The sequence below is a fragment of the Simochromis diagramma genome, unplaced genomic scaffold (genome assembly GCF_900408965.1).
Source record: "Simochromis diagramma unplaced genomic scaffold, fSimDia1.1 OVJJ01000702.1, whole genome shotgun sequence".
Lineage (NCBI taxonomy): Eukaryota > Metazoa > Chordata > Actinopteri > Cichliformes > Cichlidae > Simochromis > Simochromis diagramma.
The window spans coordinates 37223-43611 of record NW_024387239.1 but is presented as its reverse complement, the minus strand read 5'-3'; the positions used below and the strand labels follow the sequence as shown (position 1 = coordinate 43611).

Below are 6389 nucleotides of genomic sequence, written 5' to 3'. Positions count from 1 at the left end.
CAATTTTATCCCACAACTTAGACATTCACATTACTCACACTCTCATTAGACATACATATAGGATCTTGGGGGTGGGCACGCTACACGGACTCCAAAAGACCATCAGGGTGTACACCTCACCCCTGGCGTCGTTGCCCACCCCTCAATTTTAAATACACGTAGACATTGAGGGCTAGCAGGAGGGGCTATGCGCTTACCTGCTGCTCTCTGGCAGGTAGCTCCATGCCCTCCTGGGTTTTAAACGCACCTTAGAACACACATGCATCAACACTACAATGAGCGGGGGGAGGGAGGTTTGGAGTCTTCTCTCACCCCCATTCTCTGCGACCTGCTGGAGCGGGGGGGCTAGGAGGAGGAGTTGGCTGTCCAACTGCGGTCTGGTGGAGTGTGGGGCCTCCCTGCTGCTGCGGAATCGGGGCGGTCTGCCTCTCCCCACCGCAGGGAAAAGGGTAACACCACCTGGGTCTGGGTGCAGTTCCCCCCTCCAGGGGCAAGGGTACCTAGACCCGGTTCGTAGAGTACGCTTGGGGAGTGTGATCGTGTGTACAGCGTCTCTTCATGTCTGTCTCCAAGTTGGTTGAGTGTGGAGTAAGTGCATATGAGAGCATGACGGTGGGAATGGATGTTTGTATCTGTGTGTGCCTGTATGTCTGTGTCTATATGTCAGGTTGGGTATCAGACGCCACCTCTCTGGGGACATCTCAGGCCCTCCAAGGTTTGGAGGTCTATCTCCCCCCACCACCACTTCCCCTGCCAGTGGCGGACTCCCTCAGATATCGGTGCGTTGGCGGTTCTTTGTGTCTGGGGATGGGCGTCCAGGTACACACCGGCTCACTCCTTGGCGGCCGCTTATCGGGGCCTGGAGCCTGGGGCTTGCTCGGGCCACTTTGGAGGTGGGGTGCCCCCGGCCTCTCGGTCTGGGGCTCGGTCACTCAGGCACAGCTGGCTGCCGGCGGAGCTCACGGGCGCGTCACTGCAACTCCCCCTGGCTTATGCTCCGTGGCTGCTGAGTGAACCCTCATCTGATCAATGCTCCACCATTTTGAGATCTGAGGCTGTCTGCATACAGTGTCCATCTCCCACGCGTGTGACTATTAAAATCATCGTTTGACTTAACCCGGCCGGACCAGTGTTGTTATTGTGGTTTTTCTCTTGTCTCCATCCCCAATTTTGAACTCGTAACAGACTCTCCTCAGCTCTTTCTGGGACAGTGGCGCGGCTGCCCCTCTGTTAGTCTTCCTTGGTCTCTTGTGTTCTGGGGGCCTCTGGATGTCTGGAGTTTTGATCTCCTCCATACCTGCTTCATGCCCTGGAGGACGGGGCTGTGCCCCCCCCCCACACCCTCTAGCAGATCATTACATGAAGGAACCTTTTAAAAAAAACAAAAAAAACAAGCGCGTCCATGCTCACAGGTTTACACACGGGTGATCACACCCACAAACTACACCCTTTTTGGCTCCTACCTCAAAGCACACTGTGTTCTGTTGATCTTATGTGCTGCACAATAATGTTTAATATTTAGTATTTACTGTCCCAGATAGCAAGGAAACATTGAAACAATGTTGAGTCAATATCAGGCTGTGTCATTGAATCAACGTTGAAGTGTGACGTTGACCTAACGTCACTCTTGCACCCTTTTTTAACGTTGAAACAACGTCAGGTTTTGATGTTGAATCAATGTTGAAACCTGACGTTGATTCAACGTTATATTTTCTAATACTGCTGACATTGAACCAATGTCAGATTCTGATATTGAAACACTGTTGAGCTATGGTGTTGATTTTCCACCTCTTTCGCACAGTTGCTTTTTATTAAAACAACAGTTAAATCATGACTGGAAATCTACCTTTCTTTATAGGTATTTTAACCAATACTAAACTACTGCATGTTTCCATCAATACTTCAACCACCTAAACACATAATTGTACTTATTCCTTAAATTGGACACCCTTTATAAAAAAAAACCAAATGTCTCACAATGTATCATGTCAATATTAATATCCTAAAATAAGAAAGCATTGCATGTGATGTAACAGAGAAAACAAATAAACAAAAAAAGGTCAATAGGCATGTTTCGTTTGCTAAATACTTTATTAAAAGACAGTTTCCTATTTACGTTTATATGATTCACAGAAGTTTGTAATTTTTTGCATGATGTGCGTCCTGCACCACCCAAACGATCTGGGGCGTATCGGAGCCATTTCTGCACTGCTTGTGCAAAGACAAACTCGGACATAGAGTTTTCCCCTAACTGCTGCGTCAGGCTCCAATCAAGGCAAAGCGTCTCACCTATAGACACATTTTAAGAGATGGAATTAGAGTGTCTCATGTCTTAAATGTGTATGCAAGTGCTTGTGTGTTTAATCAACAGGCCGTTGTTATGTATTTAAATCACATCTGACAGCTATTACACTTTATAGTTACAAAGTGTACATAACCTTTATATACTTACCATTGCCTTATTTGCCTCTTGTGATTGAAGAGCTGGCTCTGCATTGTTTAGCTCCTCAATGTTGTGCAAGGGCAAATCCAGAGGCAGTACCCCAGCATCTACCGATTCATTGCAGCCGGTATTGCGGATGGCTCTGACCTCCTCACGGAGTTCGTTAACAGCTCTCGTCAGGTCTGACAGAAAAAGATAATTTTTTTTTTAAGTATTTAAGAATACAGACAACTTGTCAAACGTTTCCTTGTGTCACACACAGATATGTACAAAGACACTAGACAGTATTTTATTACCTGGTATTTTCACTCGAGGGGCCTGGGGAAACCATTTTTTTGTGGGCTGCTCATCCTCTGAGTCACTATATGTGTACAGGGGATTTGGTCTAAAGAAAAAAAGTTGAAAACGGTCATAAGTAATTACAAATGTGCTTTTGGAATATTTTTTCCTAAAGTTACAGTTTGATTTATAACAACACACACAGGAATCGGAGATGTGCAAGAAGGTACAGTATACAAGGAATTTTTGAAGTGCACAAGTGTACACGGCTTTGCATTTATAAAAAGTTTACAAGCTTCCACTTTTTGGACTATATTATGTGGTGATATTGCAGTATGCAAGCACCACAGATATGTATAAAAGACAAGATCGGAAATTCTTAGCAATCAAAGATATGTTTGTGAAATAAAAAAAGTTTTACTTGTGCTTTCTTTTATGACTGGTCTGAGTTTCAGCTTCGGACTGAAGGTCAGACGTATCACAGTGTTCACTTAGATATTTCTGAAGACTGCGTTCTGCTTCGTGAAATGTGTCTGGAAGTACAAACACAATGTATGGCCAGACATAAATTAGGACACGAAAAACTTGTTATTGTTACATTTATACAACACCAATCCAGATGATACCCACCATGGCTTATTAGAAGTCGGACTGGTGCATAGGTGAGCCATGTTGCACCAGGATGAACTCTCCTCTTTACTGCGTCGTGGATCCTAAATGTGTCTCACGGAGGATATGGAGGCCATGACAATTTCTCCCCATTTATCCATGATCTAGGGACTATTTCTGTACCACCAGTGCTAAACTGCACAATGCACCAGTCTTTCATTTTTATCTTTTTTTTTAATTTGGAGTCCTTTTTTGCCCTGTCTAGGATAAACAGGAAACAGATAATTACAATATATTTCATAGTCACTACAAAACTTGATCTATTGATTGAACTAAATAATAAATAATAGCTTAAAATGTATATAGGCAACAATTACAAGCAAACCCGTATATGTAAGCATTTAAACACTGAAGATAATAAAATTAACAGTATTTTGTCTAAGTCTGCCATTGTAGGAATTCATGGCACCGAGACAAAAACTTGGCGCACAGTGTGGCGTCAAAATAGGCGCACACCTTTGACGCTGCGTTTTCTCCGTCTTCCTCGTCCACACGTAAATGCTAAACGCAGTTTACGTGTGGACAAAAGGTGCAAACGCAAGTTAGGTGAGCGTGCAGCGTAAAGTTTGAATTGAGTGCGAATCGAAGCGGGTGCTCACCAATCATTAAAAGTAACAAAGTCATTGAACACATTTATACAGTTACCTTTACGTTTATCAATCATATATCACAGATTTACAATTTTTTGTAGTACTATGCTAAAAAGCAACTACAGAGCGAAAGTCTGGGTCAAGCGCCGAGGTGACGGCAAGAACAAAGGAACCCTCGAAGCGTTAAAGCTAGCTTTGTAAGGGAATATAACGGAAAAGTATGAAACGAAAATGTTTTCTTTGTTGATAGACTTTGTTTGCAGTGCAATTTATTTGTTGCCGGTTTGTAAGATGAAAGTAGACACAATTTCGGGCTCCCACATTTTATCCGAAACTTTACATTAACAAGTTTTTTTTTTTTTTTTACTGTTATTCAAATGCAACCGTGGAAATAACGAATAGAACAAAAGTCATTCATTCTTACCTTATACTAATCGTGGTGCAGGCCAGTGCAGTGCATGAACTGATGCCTTCTCCGGTCAATTCCGCTGAGAGTAAATCTAATGTCCCGCTCTACTGTACAAGACAATGGTTACCTGGAGGGATGTACCAATGTGATAGGGGTGCTGCGGAATAGACCAAGTGGTAGCAGCTTTAATTTCCTGCTCAACCATAAATCGATGGTTTTTCAACGTGATTGTTGTCACCTTGTCAACTATAAATAGATCAACAATCAACGATGACAGAACAACAGTGAATCAATGTTATTTCAATGTCAGTGTAAGGTTTCATCAGTATTTCAATGTTGTTTCAACATTGGTTTTGTGTTGACATTTCAATCCTGACGATTCTGATGGTTCAGATGGAAAATCAACATCTGTTCAATGTCTCCTTGCTATCTGGGGTCATATTCCCATATATCATTGTGATGTTGTTTATTCTATTACTCTTGTTCTCTTCTGCTTGTTTTCTTTTTTCTTTCTCAGCAGGTGATCCAGGTGATCGATATATGCATTTTTTTTAATTTTCTTTTTTTTCCCCCTGCCCATTCTGTTGGTTTTTGTTTTTTGCCCTTCTCCCCCGTCCCTCTTCTCAGTTGTTTCTCTTTCCCTCTTTCTTTCTCCCCCTCTTTCCTCCAGTGAAGTCTGTCCCGTATTCAGCAAGTTAAAAACAAAATAAACAATAAAAGGTGAATCAAATGGACCATTATGGCAAGGCTGGGATGGTCAATTTGGTAAAGTAAATCCGTTGGGCATCTTTCTTTGCCTTTAGACAATAATTCTGATGGCAAAAGAGCCAAACGGGACAGGCAAAAAAAAAAAAAAAAAAAAGACATATTATTAGCTCTCCATGGTTACTCTTTTTTATCACCCATTTATCTTCCGACTGTTTCATTCATCTTCATTTCATCCTTCACGTCTAAGATCAGTAATTTCACATGGTTCTTCTGATGTAACATCTCATTCATTAAAAACATACTCCTCTTCAGATTGTATACTGTATATCTCAGCAGAGGCGGAGCCAGACACTTGAAACACCCGGGGCTTAGCCCTAAAGGGTAGTATGCATGTGGGATTTTTTTTTTTTTTGGGGGGGGGGGTTAGAAATGACTGAAAGATTAATTTGCTCTGTTTTGAGTTTTGTTCAAAAAACAATGACTTCATATAGGGAAAAATATATATGACATGTGCAGGACACCTTAAACTAGTTTTTTAATTAAGCAGCAAGGCAGAACAAAGTCGGGCCTGTATCAAGACACGAGGACTAAACCCCAATTCAACCAGACGCAGAACTGATCCTGAATTAAAACAGGACTACAACAGTTCAAAACCAGGGCTACTGAGGACTTAACCAAGACAGAACCAGAATCAGAACTAGATGATAGTAGCACTAAAAATCATCATAGACCTGCACTACACTTATTTTTTAATTCTACCAAAGTCCAATATTTAGATTGAGAAAAGTTTATATAATTATTTAGCCTTGTTTTGCAAACAAGCCTGCATAACTTAATAAATATAGAATTTGAAAAATAGCAAACCTAAAAAGAAACACTAGGTACAAGATACATGAGGACCTATGATACGGTGATACTTTGGTAAACAACCATTTGACTAACATGTCTGTCTCACCTGCTCTTGTTCCATCTCTGTTCTGTCCTCATTCTCCATCTCCCTCTCTGTTCCTCTCTGTTCCTCTCTCTCCCTCTTTGTGCTGACAATCATCAAATATACAGTTGAAACCAGATATTTATGTACTCTTCAGATCAAAACACAAACACTTTTTTAATTGTAACATCAAATCAGACTAAATGTTTATTTTTTTAGATTGATAAATATAAAAAACATATTTGTTAACTTTAAGAGTAAAGAGAGAAACTATCTGTATTTCTTAATTGCAAATGGCACCAAAATGGCACAGCACTTTGGTCAACGCTCCTGTTGTAATTAAATGTGCTATATAAATAA

General features: G+C 41.3%; 1 long non-coding RNA gene across 3 annotated transcripts; it reads right to left on the bottom strand.

Moving 5' to 3' along the window:
- Positions 1 to 1547: 1547 nt before the first annotated feature.
- LOC120747011 lies at positions 1548 to 4825 on the bottom strand. Of its 3 annotated transcripts, none has more exons than XR_005699019.1 (5): positions 4406 to 4825; positions 3144 to 3592; positions 2740 to 2828; positions 2453 to 2625; positions 1548 to 2289 (listed from the first exon to the last, which is right to left on the bottom strand). It is a non-coding gene; the product is annotated as an uncharacterized LOC120747011 (long non-coding RNA). The 3 variants fall into 3 exon arrangements; XR_005699018.1 differs by having other exon boundaries at positions 2073 to 2289; positions 3144 to 3255; positions 3353 to 4825; XR_005699017.1 differs by having other exon boundaries at positions 2073 to 2289; positions 3144 to 4825.
- Between the last annotated feature and the right edge of the window lie 1564 nt (positions 4826 to 6389).